Genomic DNA, 17,689 nt, shown 5'->3' with positions numbered 1-17,689 from the left:
GAAACATGTAACCTTGGTTGCCGATGTTGGTAATTTTCCCTGATTTCTAACTAAATTCCTGCTGGAATAAATCCAGATTTGAGTTTTGGTTTAGAAGCTTTTATTAGTGATTTTTTCAAGGTAAAGGGCCATGATAGTTTTTCCCCTGGCTGCATGAACTGCTACATGTAGCTACATGCTAACATCAGGGAAATATGTAATCTTGGTTGCTGAGGTTGTTAATTTCACCCCAATTTTGGATCATATTCCAGTTGTAACATGTCTGGTTGTTGAGAGCTGGTTTAGAAGCTTTTATTGGTGATTTTTCATAATAGAAAGACTCTGCAATGATGGTGCAGCGATGCTGAGTCAGTGGCCAAGACAGCAGATACAAAGGACAAGTATGAACCTGAAAATGAGCATAATAGGTAATTTATACACGACTTGGCAATTGGTCAAGGGATCTCAGCTTTCGAGGATTTAAAGACACTAATAATAGCTGAACTGTTTCGGGCTATAGGAAAAGATATCATGAATGCTTGCATGGAGGACTCTCCTAGCTTAATTTTAAAAGGAGATACTGTATGCATAACTTGTTATTTTATCAGAAATATTATAAATACTATAGACATCTTGTACAAAATTTTTACTTTTAGTATTGATGCATTTAAATATATAGGCAGTGTATTTCACCCAAAACAACATACTGTCTCATATTGAGCGATGTACGAATGGAATTCACTCAAGGAAACAATTATTAAAAAAGGACCCTCTGAAAAGTGGATATCTTTATATCACACTCGGGAAGAATAACTGCCTAGATACAGCAGCCAGTGAGGGTCTAAATAAACAAACAACCAATAACAAAAACCACAGAATCAAAACCACAGCACGTCAGAGGTAAAAGAAAATGTTACAATCCTAACAAAAGGGTCAGGCTGACTTTTTGTCAATTCAAGCGTAAGCATGACAATGATGACTCAGACAGCAACAGAGAATCGGCAGGCAGGACAAATCCATTGCGAAGTTTATGCTGTGAGTCATGTGGTCATGACCAATACCATGAACTAATTAAAAGGCTTCTTGATGACAAATTTTGTAGGAAGAAATGCATGAAACACTGGGTATAGTTGCTATTATAAACAGTACAGTGCATATTTCACATGTTTATTTAACTCCTGACACATTCTCAGACTTAGCTTTGTATGTTTTTAATAATAGTACTGAGAGTGTGATGCCTACATGTGGATGTGTGTGCCGCACGTCTTCCGCTGCTCTTTTTCACCCAGTCATTGATTCTCCAGCCACCCACCCATCCATCAAACTGTGCGCACACAACCTCGCCCAGTGGTTCCTGCTACCTCTAATAAAGGATCCATATGAAGAGGAGAGGAAGGCCAAGCTCCTGTAATGGTGAGGCTTTAACAACTTGGGTTGTTGAGTGAAGTGATGATGTTCACCTCATTTATTTACTCACTGGTTCAATTGCAAACCCAAATGAGTCACTCAAGCTCCTGAGTATCATCGTCATCTCCAGCACACTTCAGTGTAAGAGCAAACTAGTTAACCAGATCAACAGGGTCCGACGTGAGCTGCCAGTGCCCGATTTGGCTCGGGATCCTGAATTCTGATTCAAGTAACATTCACATGCAACCTCACAGCCTTCAGTCTGACACGCTCCCACCTCCTCCTGTGCCAAACACAAGCTCTGACATGCTGTCTGCGCCACTGTCAGCCATCATCCATCAACGAACGGCTTGACACTGGGTCAGACAAAAACGGCAGGAAGGCGCATCATGTCCGCAATGAGAGACAACCTGAGGGAAATAAAAACACGCCTTTTCATCCATTACTTCACATTACAATGATTTAAACTCCCACCAGTATGTTATTTGTCATCTCAGGTTTTTCCAATGCTTTTTCTTCTACAGTATTGGACAGTGACATGGTAAATCTGAAATTCATCTCACTCTTCACGCCCACAAAGTAATTAACCACTAAATTTTATTGTATGCAGCTTCTCCTCAGTGCACATATTGAAATGTGAAGTACAAAGTTACCAGGCTGATTCCAGTTGAGATTAAACCCATCTGTCCACTGGTTCCTTACGTAACAGGACCATCCCTCTTCCAAAAGGAGGGTTAGGAATTTCGCCAATGCAAACTGGCCTCACTGTAAGCCAAATTAACATTCGGAAATACCTCAGGGTGTTGTTCCATGTGAGCGTTTCCATGGCAACCATGGACAGATCACTTTGAAAGGACGGCGAAAACACAGGATTGATTTCCACCCAGAACACAAGGAGTAGCATGACATTTTACAGAGTAGGCTACATAGAAATGCAGTGAATTGGTGAATTATTAAAAGACAGCTCTGGGCCAACAGGAGCATTAATATTTCTCCTGTGAACTTAAAACCTTAAAGATTTCTCTGTAGATTTCAACCCAATAATTGGTATCCAAAGAGTTGCCGTTCTCCCACTGTTCTGACAAGAACAATAAAACTGATCAATCCAGGCGCCCCTAATGAACTCAGGCATAGGTGTAGGTTTTGTAGGGGGAGGGGTGCCCCTGTCAGTATTTGGAACATTTGTATTTGTCTCTCCAAATAAAAGCATTAAAGTAGAAGAGGACTTTTATTTTGACAGAATTAAAGACATTTATAATAAACACTGATGCAGAAACGGCACAGATTGCTGCATAGACCCCAGGTTGTTGGTCTCCTTTTCACATGTGGCTCGAGGAATGACATAATAGCCATGAAGGGGTGCAGGGGATGGCTCCCAACTCTCAGCACGCAGGTCATCTTACTGACAGTGTAAAAACACTGCAGGGAGCTACAGTCCCTTTTTAAAGTAGGTATTTTGACATGTCATGCCAGAATAAACCCAGGTGTAACTCTGCACATCAGTGGTAGTATAGAGCATACTCCCCTACTGATGTAGCTGTGACACATAAGTAGAATGGAAGCATAATAAATTTACATCTGTGTTCACTGACGTAAAAAGGACCCTTTCTGACTTTGACCACCTCACTACCCTGCTCTTCCTAACAGGTCCCTGAGAATTGCTCCACCTACCTCAACTTGCGACACCATAGGGAGTAGGAGATCACACAGAATAACCAGAATGCTAAAAATGTGATGGCGAAGGACCCCCAAACCCCCCATTTTATATGTGCCTCTCCCACGTGTTCAAATAAAACCTACTCACTTGAATTCAGGTGTATGACAACATTCATCACAACACACTTAAAACATTAAGAAAGAGCATGTGGCCAGATATCATCTCTTTATGCTTCTGGTTTGCACATTTTACTCTGTATATCTAACATGGCTTCATTGTTTTCAGAGATGTGCTATTATTAAGTGTGTTCTGCAGTGTAGCGGTGACACGCTGTGATACTGTTCCTGAGGTGATAAAAGCAGAATGGAGTGACACCACTGTGCATGTGGCCTGCGCGAATAACAACCTCGGTGTCGACAAGCAATCAAATATCTCCCGGAATAAAAGTGTGACAAAAACACTAATAGCATCATTAACTTCAAGATGCAACATTCGCAAAAGAATTACACGTTCTCAACTCAATTACTTTGAACACACCGTCTTATTAATTAGTCTTCTGCCGAGGTGTAAAAGTAAGCATTCCACATTGACTTTTTACAGTACAAATCAATTACACTGTGAGTGAATGGTTTATATGCTGCATGTGAATCTCGCTTTATTGGACCTCTCTCAGCGCAGAGGACTAATCACAGTAGCAGCCTCGGAGGAAATGCGTGGTCTGTCTGAAGTGTTAACCTCACATGCACACCTTGGCTCATGATCACTGGAGCATTTACATAAGCTGGAGCCTGCTGTGCACAGACTCGAGTAAAACAGTAGAGATATGCCCACACTGTGCTGATGGATAAACTGGATAAGTGCAGTGGTAGAGGAAGTAGTCAGATTTTTGACTCAAGCAAAAGAACCAACACAAATATTTTGAAAATACTTCACTGCAAGTGGGTTTCTGCCTTCTAGATCTGTCTTAAGTAAAAGCGCAGATGTAATACCTGAAAAACCATCAACAGTAAAAGTTCCCTTCATTTTATACTATATAATTAAACTGATGTATCAATATGTACGTAGCCGTTTAGTCATGTAACTGGTAACTACTTTACACAGAGCAGGTATACTCCACTTGTTTTGCCTGGGTGCCACTTTTGCAAATTGACAGGAAGCCAGGAGGCAAATTCATCTGTCAATTTTTTGTTAAACTGCCTGTTTTCCACCTTTCACCATATGATGTTCTCACTCATCTTTAGCCGGAGGTAAATCCAAACAAGTAGCGCCGGGCCATGCAGGTCAGGTGTACACAGGGGCACGTCTATGATTTGAGGATATTTGGAGCTTAGCCCAGGCCTCTGTTGGGGGTCAGCTCCTTGCACTTTGGCACGTCTTTACATTTAAATAAGATAAAACCATAAAATAAAATAAAATCATAATCCCAGCGTTTATACATTGATAATCCTTGTGATTTAGAAAAAGGGCAGTGGGCCACCCAACACCGTATTGGTGGCCAGACTTGACGACAAGTATCACTGACAGAGTTATGGATGGTTTACTGAACGACCCAAGACCTATATGCAGATGGAGGCTCAGGTGAAGTTTTAGAGTCCTCACAACACTTGCGGAGATCCGAGGGGAGAGGGGTTAGCAACACAACTCTACCTAATGGAGGCTTACGGCGCCCCAGATTCAAACGTCCAAAAACACATAATTGAAACCACAAAATATCTCCATACTGCTCGTCTGTAGTGATCCAAGTGTCCTGAAGCCCCGACAAACGGTCTCACGCAAGCGCGCATACGTGAGCGCGGTGCACAGAGAGGCAGTTAGAGCTATAGGCTACAATGAGGCTAAAAACAAAGTTCAAATGATGTTTTTCTGAACAATTTTTTTTGTCGTACAGTATTTGAGTAAATGTACTACTTCCCCCACTGGCTATGTGACATCTTTTGCCTAGTCTCAGACTAAATAAAAATAACAGTTGTTATTATTATGCACACAGAGCAGAACAGGCAATTAGTGTGTTCAGTAAATGGGAGAATGTGTCACTCACTTCTGGCTCGGGTCTTCACAGGAAAAGGGCATGTTGATCTATTTCTCCACAGCCATGTTGGCACAGATCTGAGGGATTCACCCTGTGTACAGCACTCTGAATCAAACTGGCACTTAATCTCTCCATAATGGGTGCCTTTCTGCAGAGGTCAGCAATATCTAACCCCAAGTCGTCTTAGCCAGGCTGTATGAAGCCTTGCTGTATCATTTCTTTAAGTACACCACTTTCAATGACTGTTAAAGAGATAAAACGTAGAGGTGCATAAATCATGAAAGTTTGTGTAAAAAATCAAAACTATTCATACACCTTCGATGAAAGAAGCATCCAAGGCTGTCGGCACTGATTGAATTATTACTCTACTCACTCATCTTTCACAAATTAGGTGATGTTACAAAGAAGAGAAGAGTTTTTACTTCACTTATTGGTGAAACAGATGACTGTGGGAGAAATAAAAGCATGGAAAGAAAGAAGGTATTTCCATACCAGCTGAGTTAATGTGAAAGTAATATATAGTGATTGTAGTTCACAACGGATCATTAATGGTACCGCAAGTTATTTGTATGAGTGAATACACTGGATCAAGGACATGCTACAAAATGTCTCACAAGGCTCCAGGAAGAGATTAATGAACCACAGAATACTACTGTTCTGTGTTGAGTCCCCTTCTGGCTAGATAACGAATCATATGCTGTCTACAGATGCACTTCAGAGTGCTTTAGGCTGATTAGACAAAGATGACACAGATGTGAAATATCTCAGCGACCATCAGATGGATTCCCATGAAGTTTGGCACATATATCCATGAATGCTAAAAGCTTTGGTTGACCCCTGGCTCTTCCTCTCCACATCACCATGCGGTTCACTTTGTGGTTTTGAGTGACATGTCTCAAAAACTATAAGATGCTTTGCCATAAAATTTGGTACACACATCCATGCCACTATTGGGTGAATTGTGACAACTTTGGTGATCCTTTTTTTTCTCCATCCAGCACCATCATCAGGTCAGCTTTTTAAGAGGTCCAATACGTTGGTTTATTGTCAAATTTTGCAAAACTAATGCATTGCCATCAGCCTCATTTATTTTTTTGTGTGTAGTGCTAATTAGCATTAGCAATTGTTGGCATGCTAACACACTTAACTAGGATGGTGAATATGGTAAATATTATGGACCAAATTACGTTGTGTGTTCACAATAACTTCCCTGCACCATGCAAATAAAATGAAAGGCTCTGAGCAATTGCTGCCACAATTGGTTCATTTTTAGCCACTTAAGTTTACACTATATTTAGAGGCTATACTTAGAGAATATGTTCATGGCTTTACCTTGCTGTCAGACAGCCCTTTCTGATGGGGAACTGAAGTCGCTGTCTCAAAGCCACCAGACCCCTTTGACAAAAACTGGAATTTTACTTTGCAGAACATGCAGTGGTAGTTGCTCGTCAGCCACTGCCTCAATCTGTTAGTGTGTAATGTAAAGCAGGGAAACTATTCCAAATATTGTATACAGTTAAACTGATTTTTTAGGTGGGCAATTTTTTTAGGTGGATAAAACACACTTTGCTGTGGCCCCCATCCACAGCAGTACATTACTTAGCTCTAGTGACTGTAGATTTAATTTACCAAAGATGCTAGCAAGCAATGCAGTCCAAAAATAAGCACAGCAGAAACATTAGGTAGGTCAGACCACCTTGTTTTACTATATATATATATATACAGTACAGGCCAAAAGTTTGGACACACCTTCTCATTCAATGCGTTTTCTTTATTTTCATGACTATTTACATTGTAGATTCTCACTGAAGGCATCAAAACTATGAATGAACACATGTGGAGTTATGTACTTGTAACAAAAAAAGGTGAAATAACTGAAAACGTGTTTTATATTCTAGTTTCTTCAAAATAGCCACCCTTTGCTCTGATTACTGCTTTGCACACTCTTGGCATTCTCTCCATGAGCTTCAAGAGGTAGTCACCTGAAATGGTTTTCCAACAGTCTTGAAGGAGTTCCCAGAGGTGTTTAGCACTTGTTGGCCCCTTTGCCTTCACTCTGCGGTCCAGCTCACCCCAAACCATCTCCATTGGGTTCAGGTCCGGTGACTGTGGAGGCCAGGTCATCTGCTGCAGCACTCCATCACTCTCCTTCTTGGTCAAATAGCCCTTACACAGCCTGGAGGTGTGTTTGGGGTCATTGTCCTGTTGAAAAATAAATGATCGTCCAACTAAACGCAAACCGGATGGGATGGCATGTCGCTGCAGGATGCTGTGGTAGCCATGCTGGTTCAGTGTGCCTTCAATTTTGAATAAATCCCCAACAGTGTCACCAGCAAAACACCCCCACACCATCACACCTCCTCCTCCATGCTTCACAGTGGGAACCAGGCATGTGGAATCCATCCGTTCACCTTTTCTGCGTCTCACAAAGACACGGCGGTTGGAACCAAAGATCTCAAATTTGGACTCATCAGACCAAAGCACAGATTTCCACTGGTCTAATGTCCATTCCTTGTGTCTCTTGGCCCAAACAAATCTCTTCTGCTTGTTGCCTCTCCTTAGCAGTGGTTTCCTAGCAGCTATTTGACCATGAAGGCCTGATTCGCGCAGTCTCCTCTTAACAGTTGTTCTAGAGATGGGTCTGCTGCTAGAACTCTGTGTGGCATTCATCTGGTCTCTGATCTGAGCTGCTGTTAACTTGCCATTTCTGAGGCTGGTGACTCGGATGAACTTATCCTCAGAAGCAGAGGTGACTCTTGGTCTTCCTTTCCTGGGTCGGTCCTCATGTGTGCCAGTTTCCTTGTAGCGCTTGATGGTTTTTGCGACTCCACTTGGGGACACATTTAAAGTTTTTGCAATTTTCCGGACTGACTGACCTTCATTTCTTAAAGTAATGATGGCCACTCGTTTTTCTTTAGTTAGCTGATCGGTTCTTGCCATAATATGAATTTTAACAGTTGTCCAATAGGGCTGTCGGCTGTGTATTAACCTGACTTCTGCACAACACAACTGATGGTCCCAACCCCATTGATAAAGCAAGAAATTCCACTAATTAACCCTGATAAGGCACACCTGTGAAGTGGAAACCATTTCAGGTGACTACCTCTTGAAGCTCATGGAGAGAATGCCAAGAGTGTGCAAAGCAGTAATCAGAGCAAAGGGTGGCTATTTTGAAGAAACTAGAATATAAAACATGTTTTCAGTTATTTCACCTTTTTTTGTTAAGTACATAACTCCACATGTGTTCATTCATAGTTTTGATGCCTTCAGTGAGAATCTACAATGTAAATAGTCATGAAAATAAAGAAAACGCATTGAATGAGAAGATGTGTCCAAGCTTTTGGCCTGTACTGTATATATATATATATATATATATATATATATATATACACACACACATATATATAATAAAACAATACAGTTATGGCTGAAAATGGCAACACAAATAAACAAGTTTGCCAGTTTCATATATCTCTGAAATTCAAAACAATTGCCAGTTGTCTACACAGAAGTGTTTTTGCACAGCAGATGCAGTTCAAAGTGCTTTAGAGTGATACAAACACCAAAAACTAAAATGAAGATGAAAGGAATGATTTGGCAATGTCAGTCAGTTCTCAGCTTTGGTTTAGAGTGAAATACCTCAACAACCGTTGGATGGATTGGATTCCCATTAAGTTTTGATTAAATTCATGAATGCTAACAACTTTAGGGATCCCCTGCCTATTTCTTTTCCGGTCACCATGAGATTCACATTTATGATTTTGAGTGAAATGTCTCAACCACAATTGGATGCATTTCCATGAAATTTAATACACAAATTTATGCTACCTTGGGATGAATTGTAACAACTTTAGTTATCCCCTTTTTTTCTATCCAGCAAGTCAAAACTTTAATTTGTCCACTACTTTGCTTTATAATTAATTCTTGCAAACTTAATGGTATTCAAGTCATGTTTGTGTTTAGTGCCAATTAGCAAATGTTGCTATGTAAACACACTTAACTAGGATGAGGAACATCAAAATTATACCCACTAAATTTAGCCTGGATGTCCTCTTTTAATCTTGTTATGCCAGAGCATACCTTTTAATGTGAAAACTAAAGTACAAATAAGGGTTGCCAGTTCATTTTGAAATGAGCATGGTGTTGGAGCAAGTCTCTCATCAGTAAGCAGTCTATTTCATGTCTTGGGTGCACAAACATTGGAGGCTGTTTCACAGGCTTTGCAGTGAGCTCTGAGACTGTGAGTCAGAGGAACGTCTGATGAGAAATCTAAAGCAAGACACTGATTTAGCCTCATCAGCCGGCACATCGCAGCGACAAAATGACGGTCTGATTGCAAACTGAAAATACTATTGCATCGCAAAGCATGGATCAGCCCAGGTCACAGCTACATACTGTATATCATTATCCCCTGGTTGTCATAGAAACCGATGCAGATAATGTGGTGGCTGCACTCTGCATTTTATGTATGAATATTTGTCTTGGGGTGTGCTTCAAGTTGTTTTGCAGTGTGCCAGCACATTTTTTTAGTCACATGAAGAAAGTTGCCTCTGTAAGCAGGCATCTTCTTCAAAGCGCTTTTTGCTTTTTTGTGCTGCTTCTGGAGGAGCCTGAAGTTGACAATATTTCAGCTTTTAGATGTATTAGATAATATTAAGCCATGTTGTGGTCGCTCCATGATGATCAGACTGAGCAGTGAAGCAGGAGAAATGCTGCCATCGACCTGATCTAGGGTCAGCAGTGGCTATTAGGATTACAGGATTATTGGTGAGAGTACAAACTGTATTACAGAGTATTTTGTCGCCTCACTGCAATAAAACACTAATTTCCAGCACTTTCCACTTCCCCTATGAGCATTTTTCTTCCTTCTGCAAACACAATTACCGTTATTTGTTCAAGCATCTAGCTCCGCATTCAAGTCCACTTTAGTGTGACCCAGACTTGGTTGGATGTAGTGACACTGAGGTCATGACTATAGATCTGCTCACAGTGCCTTTCAAAGGGCCTTCATTAGAAAGGAAGCAGTAGTGGGTTGTATAAGCCTGCTGTAAATTCATGTATGAGTGAGTTTGTTTTGACCTCTATCTATAATGCCACAGTGATACTGAAGAAAAGAATGGTCAGCTTCATGGAAAATCCTTCAGCAAATCCCACTGGCTGACTGGCATAATTGATTGTCAGGAACAGGAAGCGTTCACTTGCCTCAGACACGCCACTTCAAACAAAACATCATCAAAACAACAGATGGACAGAGCTCACAGTGCCATGAAAAAATGAATGCTTCTGCAAAATTAAAACAAAACAAGAAGAAACTGAGGAAAGTTAAAGGGAATTGTGAGTAAGAGAATTAAACTTTGTTTGGTTTGGATTGAAAGCTTTCATCATTGTAGGGGAGCCCATGTGATTATTGAATCCTGTTCATATTAATAACGTATTTAAGGCTTCTTTTTGAAAACATTTCACTTCTTTTTGTTGTAGAATTCATAACTTTGCAGCGCCGGAGCTGTTTCCCCCCGTCGCTTGCAGCTGCCGAGAACATCATGAACTCACAGACAACTCTGAAACCATTGAAGTTTGCCCTTGGATTCAGACAGAAGAACACAATGCACATAATGCTCTTTGTATTATGTATGCTGTATGTTCACATGTGGAAAATGCACCAGGGCAGCATACCCCAGCCTCGTCTATACATGTGGAAAAAAACAATAAAATAAAATTCACCATTTGCAAAGTTGTTTGCAAAAAACACAACAAACAAATATACTGAATCTGATATCATATTGCTCATCAAATATTAAATACATTTATATATAGGCTGGGGATATGGTTAGTTCAGGCAGATCACAGAAAAACGTATATAGGCTAATGAGCATCAGCTCTATACAGTGGGGCTGGGTGCAACTTGGGGGCAGACAAACAGGCATTAATTGCCATCTATAGGGGAACCACAAGGTCAGCAATAGATTATAGTTGTATAGTATATGGAACATCACTACAAAGAGTGAATAGACTACAGTATAGAGCATAACAATTATGTATAGGAGCTATAAAGGCAGCCCCCATTAATGCAGCAGAGAATAAAGACCAAGGACATATGGAACGGAGGCATTAGAGTTCATCAGATTCACCCCGGTTAGTAGCATACCACCGTGGCGTTACCCAGAGGTAATGAAGTGGGAGTTAAAGTAAGTGTATATGTAAGGAATAGTTATTATAATTATCTCAAAATCTACATGGATGGCTCAAGAATAAACAGGAGTGTGTGGGAGTTGGTGTGTATATCCCTCAGTTCAAAATATCTATTTCCAAAAAGCCTGTCTGACCAGTTATCTGTATACAACAGAAATAGTTGCAGCCATTATTGCTTTACAGTGGGTTGAAGAGGTCAGATCTAAAAGGGTGGTGGTGTACATAGACTCATCAGCTGTTCTGGAAAGCATACAGTCAACAACAACTGTCAGAGAAGATTTACTCATTGGACTTTTTCATAGCTTACTAAGACTTCACAGAGGTGGTTCCCAACTGGTCCAGCCACAGGGTCCATATATAACCTTTGGCATTAGTTCAAGGTCCACGCAGTTTAATGTATTCAGGGTCATACTTGCCTTTGGCCAGGTTGTCGAGCTAGTTTGCTGTCTCCGTCAAGTAGCTGTCCATTAGACAGTCACTCCACAGCAGGAAATGGCACTATAAAATAAAAGCTATGTGCCACTGTGCTTCAAAATTAAGTGTGTTTGTTACAAACTTGACGCATTCACGAGTCACTTGCTGTCTCTTCAGAATGGACTGCAACCCAACAGTTGGGAACCACTGGTGCAGATGTACAGATTTGTTGGGTGCCAGCACACGAGGGGCTGAAAGGGAATGAGTGAGCTGACAAACTAGCAAAAGGGGCATTACAAAACGAAATAACAGCACCAGTTCCACTTGGGAAGAGGGAAGAAAACGCTGTGGTTAACAAGTAAGGAATAGAGATGTGCCAAAGAATAGGTGGGAGGAAGACCCGAAAGATGATATCACAAAATACAAAAATCAATCATAACAAAGGAGGAGGAGGAGGAGGAAGCTGGAGAGGAAACTCCAGCAGAATAACATGAGGGAGGTCTGGAGTGGTATGAGGACCATCACCGGTTACAGACCAACTAGCAGTGGAGCTGATGGTAGTGTGGCTAGGGCCAATGAGTTAAATCTGTTCTTCAATAGGTTTGACACTGCTACCATGGCCCCTGTTGGCTCTCCTGCTGACTGTCTCCAGCCACCACCACTTCTGACCCCCCCCCTCCTCCTGATAGCACCCCATCCAACTTGGTGAGCCCCTCACACCCATCCCCCACTCCTCACACCTCCTCTGGCTCCCATGCTACCTGCCCTCCTCTCACTTTGGACTCCAACTCTCCCCCTCCTCAACCTGCACTCTTTACACCTCTACATGTTAGGAGACAGCTGAGCAAACTCCCCGCTGGTAAGGCTGCAGGCCCTGATGGTGTCAGCCCACGGGTTCTCAGAGCCTGCACCAAACAGCTCTGTGGAGTGCTTCATCGTGTCTTCAACATGAGCCTGTGCCTCCAGAGGGTCCCTGTGATATGGAAGACGTCCTGCCTCATTCCAGTGCCAAAGATGCCGCAGCCCAGCAGTCTCTCGGACTACCGACCGGTGGCACTGACGTCACATATCATGAAGACCCTGGAGAGACTTGTCCCGGAGCAGCTCAGGCCGATGGTCAGGCCGCACCTGGATCCCCTCCAGTTTGCCTACCAGCCCGGATTGGAGTTGAGGATGCCCTCATTTACCTGCTGAACCGCGTTTACGCCCACCTGGACAAGCCGGGGAGCACTGTGAGGGTCACGTTCTTTGACTTCTCCAGTGCTTTCAATACCATCAGGTCTGCTCTACTGGGTGACAAGCTGACGGCGATGCTGGTGAATCCCCCCCTTGTGTCCTGGATTGTGGATTACCTCACTGGCGTACGTGCGCTTGTGGCACTGTGTGTCAGCAATACCGGGGCCCCACAAGGTACTGTCCTCTCTCCTTTCCTCTTCACCCTTTACACCACGGACTTCAGCTACCAGACAGAGTCTTGTCATCTTCAGAAGTTTTCTGATGACTCTGCTATAGTTGGATGTATCAGCAAGGGTGAGGAGGCTGAATACAGGGCTGTGGTGAATAACTTTGTCTCATGGTGTGAGCTGAACCACCTGCAGCTCAACACAACAAAGACAAAAGAGCTGGTGGTGGATCTGAGGAGAACTAGGACACCAGTGACCCCAGTTTCCATCCTGGGGCATAACATGGACATCGTAGAACACTACAAGTATCTGGGTGTGTTCATTGACAATAAACTGGACTGGACTAAGAACACTGAAGTCCTTTACAAGAAGGGACAGAGCCGCCTCTATTTTCTGAGGAGGCTCCGCTCCTTTAACATCTGCCGGACTATGCTGAGGATGTTTTATGAGTCTGTGGTGGCCAGTGCTATTCTGTTTGCTGTGGTGTGCTGGGGCAGCAGACTGAGAGTAGCCGATGCCAACAGACTCAACAAGCTGATCAGAAAGGCCAGTGACGTTGTGGGGGTGGAGCTGGACCCTTTGACAGCAGTGTCAGACAGGAGGATGCTGTCAAAGGTGCGGGCGATACTTCAGCATGGCTCTCACCCTCTCCACAACGCTCTGGTCGAACAGAGGAGCACCTTCAGCCAGAGACTGACTGCTCCTAAATGCACCACTGAGCGCCACAGGAAGTCATTCTTACCTGTGGCCATTAAACTGTACAACTCCTCCCTCTGATGATCGGACTCATTTGGCTTTTATAAAACAAAACACACAATATAATTACTCATTCTTATTTCATTTATAACGCTACAACCATTCCATTGTATATTGTATATATTTCAGATGGTCTACTTTACTGTTTTATTATTTATTTTATTTTATTGTCTACTTTAATATTTTATTTTATTTTATTTTATTTTATTTTAATGTCTGCTTTAATATTTTATTTTATTTTATTTTAATGTCTACTTTAATATTTTATTTTATTTATTTCACTGTCTATTTTAGTATCTTATTTATATCTTCATCTTTATCTCTTGTTTCCATTCATGCTGTATTTCTATTTCTACTTTGCACGGAGCATTGGAACAAAAACAATTCCCCCCCGGGGATTAATAAAGTATTCTGAATCTGAATCTGAATCTGAAAGATTTATAGGTTAAAGAAGGTAATAGGTAGGAAGTCATTATAACAAGACTTAGATTAGATCATACAGGATTAAATGGAACTGTGTACATACTGGGGAAAAGAAACAGTGACAGGTGAGAACTGTGGAGTCAAAGAAAATGTGGAACATATTGTTACACCCACTACAGGTCTCTAGCATAAGAAATGAAAGTCTTTTAATTTCAGAAGTTCAATACACAATCTATATTCTCCCACCACACAACAAACACAAACAAACAAAAATTAAAGAAAGGAAACTACTCCACCCCAAGGGCAACACCCATATCTTTTTAACCCACTACTGGCTAACATGCCAGGTCAGATTAGACAAAGAAAAAGACCAAACTAAACCAAACTAAACAATGTCCCACGGCAAGAGCAGCTAGTGGACCACTGATGCTCTGCAGAGACACAAATGGATAATCTTAAAAACACTTTATTTAAAAATATAAAATGTATACCGATTAAATGTTAAAAAACTACATGGCGAAAATTAAGAATACCTGGTAGGTCGATCTACCTTCCTACCGACTACCAACCGCCTTCAACCCAGCAGAGAAGCAGGTCTGTAATGCATCGAAATAATAAATGTGAAAAACATTCAAACTCAAAAACATAAAACTTATTACTTTCTCAAAGGACACAGGGTTAATGGGAAGAATTTAGGAAGTAAGGCAAATTGATATGGTATGGACAGCAGGTGGCGGTATGCATTTTAAAGTTGTTTGCGAGCCGCCAATAAACTGAGGGAAGAAGACAAAGAATAAGCTCTATGCAGTATGCTTCACAGTGATTGGCTCATTCACAGCTCTGTAACTGGTAGCACCCAATCATATTCACGCAGGTGTGCAGCGCGAACATTTTAACCTCTCACTCACTCATAACTGGTGACTGATGCAGTCAGTCTTCACGTTTTGGAGGGATTTGTAAAGTGTGCGTGTGCTCAGCTGGTTGACAGCAGCCTTGGATTCAGATATCAGAACAGAGGCTGAGTTTATTTCTGTGTTTGCTGCAGAACTGTAACCACTGTGTCCTGCGCCTTTTCACCGGGTTTAACCTCCTCCATTATGCTGCAGTCAGAGGTTAGTGTTTGCTGTTGTGCCGCTTGTGCTTTCATTCAGTGACATGACTATTTGGCTGCAGCTACCTGTGGCTTCACTGCTGCACTACTGTGCTGTTGCTATCAAAAGTTCAGATCAGTTTGTGACTTAAGTGCATTATATTATCATGTATGGCTTCTGCAGGCTTACAGGTGAGGCTGTGCTATGGCTGCTCAGTTTGCTATGCTGCTGATTCTGTGTTGAAATATCTAGGCTATGTGTTTATATGCATTGATATTAACAACAGTGGCTGAGCTCATTTCTTGTGGTTTGTCAGGTGACAGAAAATGCAGTCTGAAAGAATGTGTATCTCATTATAATTTTTGCTAGAAAAGAAGAAACTTCTCAATATTCACCAAGGTTATTAGGCATGATGTGAAGTATTTACAAAATAAAATACTTGATAGTAGGGAAGAAACTGTGCATCATAGAGGGGTTCACATATTTTAGCAGGCTCCATGTCCATTCTGGTAGGACAGTACTGTAATTGCTTTGTGTTATAAAAGCCCTGTAAATGCAATTAATTATTATCATGAGGATGATTATTATTTAAAAATACAAAATCAGGTCCGCTCACTAGAAACTGCTCCTTTTGGAGGTTTTATCACCACGTGACGTTTTCTATGGGGTGCCGTTTGTAAAGTAGAAATTAACAGCAACATTTTGCCACATTTAGCTTCAAACAACGTTTAAAAAGTGGTGGGAATTTTTTAAAGTCACTCTTTACCACATTTACAGCAATATTTGAAATATGATAAATATAATGCCACAGTTAAATGTAAATATTTAATGTTAAATCTAAATGTTACATCTAAATGTTAAATCTAAATCTAAATGTTAAATCTAAATCTAAATGATATATCTAAATCTAAATGTTGAATATTAAATCAAAATGTTAAATCTAAATGTACTTGGTGAAACTAAATAATTAGCTTGCAGATAGTTATGGGCACCGAAATGTCCGAAACGTGCCCGAAACTTCACATGTGGTGAGGACTGAGAATTATTATTTACCCTTTACAGATGAAGGAAATCATTTAAAGCAACATCAAAAGGCAGACTTCACATTTGCAGTGGAAACGTGGATTACATGAACAAAATATAATATTTACAATGCTGCACTCAGTTGAATGTACATTTCGAGTCAGGTAGACATGAGGAAACAGGGTAACTACCTGAGCTTGACACCAGCAGGGGCTTGCTTTGTTGCTATGATGTCTGATGTGATCATTTGAATACTACTGCATGCGTTGAATTGGTCCTCCTAGCAATTTTTGGTTTTCTATTACTGCATGCTAATCAGTGGACCACCAGAAAATACTATATTCAAACTTTGGTTTATAGTTATAGTAATGGAATCTTTTGACTTTATGCATTTTAGCAAAGTGGAAGTGCTTCCACTTTCTGTCCACACCAGAAATGTGAATATGTTGCACTGTGTGATTGACATCTGCTGTATGTGATCACCTTGCACCTACATTTTAGCAAATGTCTAACCAGTTCTATGATATAATGTATGTACAACATGAGGGACCGCCAGAGCTGAGAGGAAATAAGAATGCTGCTAATTAGATCATTTCCCTGCCCACACAGCGCAGGGATCAGTGGGTCATCTTACTGCTGTAATAGACACTATGACTGGTCTGTGTGTTGGTGTTTGTGTTTTATATGATACAGTAGTATAAACTGTCTTACAGGGTTAGCTCTCTCAGCATTGAGAGCTCCCTTAAACAGCATAATTAGTTCCTGCACATAAGTGTCTGTATGAAATGGGCTCTTCTTTCTGAAGAGTTCAGTTTGCTCACTTCACTCGATGGTTGTAATGGTTTATTGATGAATGATTTAACTGAGCCTTGGCAAGTAAGATTATTGACTATCAGAGCAATGGTGCATCATGAAAGGGAGGAAAAGGGACTTTATAATTTATGATGTAAAAAATGGAAAATAAATTCTCAAAGTTGTAGGTCCATGTGTCAACAGTGATTGAATGCATTGCTATGGGATATTGTATTGGACGTTCATGGTTCCCAGAGGATGTATCCCAATGACTTTGGTGATTCCTTTACTTCAATGTGGTATTTGTAGTTTTGAGTGAAATGTCTAAGATTGGATGGATTGCCTGGAATTGTTGGTGAATTCATGTCCTCTTCGTGTGTAATAACTTAAACTTTTCATCCTGCACCATGATCACGTTAAATTTATGGAGATTTTCCAGGGAAAGTTAAACTTAGGAAGTTTGGGAATTTTGCAAAATTTCAGTACAAAAATCAAAACTTTTAATGGTGAACTAACACTCTTTCTT

The sequence above is a fragment of the Epinephelus lanceolatus genome, chromosome 18 (genome assembly GCF_041903045.1).
Source record: "Epinephelus lanceolatus isolate andai-2023 chromosome 18, ASM4190304v1, whole genome shotgun sequence".
In the NCBI taxonomy this organism is placed as follows: Eukaryota; Metazoa; Chordata; class Actinopteri; order Perciformes; family Serranidae; genus Epinephelus; species Epinephelus lanceolatus.
This window is presented reverse-complemented; position numbering follows the sequence as displayed.